Source organism: Branchiostoma belcheri, unplaced genomic scaffold, assembly GCF_001625305.1.
Source record: "Branchiostoma belcheri isolate BF01 breed outbred unplaced genomic scaffold, Haploidv18h27 scaffold57, whole genome shotgun sequence".
Classification (NCBI taxonomy): Eukaryota; Metazoa; Chordata; class Leptocardii; order Amphioxiformes; family Branchiostomatidae; genus Branchiostoma; species Branchiostoma belcheri.
Window position 1 is genome coordinate 2,026,089 of NW_017804209.1, and position 898 is coordinate 2,026,986.

Sequence of the window (898 nt, forward strand, 5' to 3'; positions counted from 1 at the left end):
ATGGGTTTTATGTGAAGTAACTTATGGTTTCTAATATTAATAACATCCCATATAATTTTATGTAGATTTTGTCATTAAATATGCATGATTTATGCTAATCTGATGACGTCATTGGCCAAAATCAAAGATGGCGGACCATATCATTAGAACAGCTATATACAGGTTTTTTTCATTAAAATTTCATCAATACTTCCATTTCTTTTTCCAAAAAGGTTAGAAATGAAGGTCTTTAGTATGTTTACAGTGTATTTTAGGCTTTATTATGAAAAAAACTATTTTTGAAAATTCAAGATTGATGATCCAAGATGGCGGATATCTTAAACATGCATGATGTCATTTTATGACGTCACTGGTGTTGCTATGGGGTCAGACTTAGTACACCCTAATATTCTGTCAGAAACACTTTTGGTGTAGTTATGTTGAATACAATTAAGTTTTCAGGGAAAAACCTATCTAGACGGTTTTGGCCAATAGAATCACATTAATGACGTCATAATGACGTCATATTACGTCATAACGACATGAAAATTGTAGATATGATAAATTTTTCACTAGTACACCATTCTCTGAAAATTTGGTGGTCATACGAAATACCGTTCTCGTCTTCTGAGGGGGGGTGTCAAAAGAGCCCCCCCCCCGGTCCCCCCATGTCAAAAAAAGCCCGGTCTAGGTAGGGTTAACATCCCTAACCACGAGACCACCTTGTCAAAACACATGGCAGACACATGGCTTTTCTACATACCCATGCGTCCAACCAACCAAAGAGGCGTCGTGCATTAGTCTGCGCTCATTGTTTTCTCTCCAAAATGTAGAACTTAATTGTACGACAATTGCAGATGGTACAATGTATGGCAACAACTATTGAACAAAGTTCACTAAATATATATATATAAATATA

General features: G+C 35.7%; 1 protein-coding gene across 1 annotated transcript in view; it reads right to left on the reverse strand.

Annotated features, from left to right (window-relative positions):
* Positions 1-898, reverse strand: part of LOC109481667 (WAG22 antigen-like) — a 9,743-nt gene that overhangs the window by 4,825 nt on the left and 4,020 nt on the right.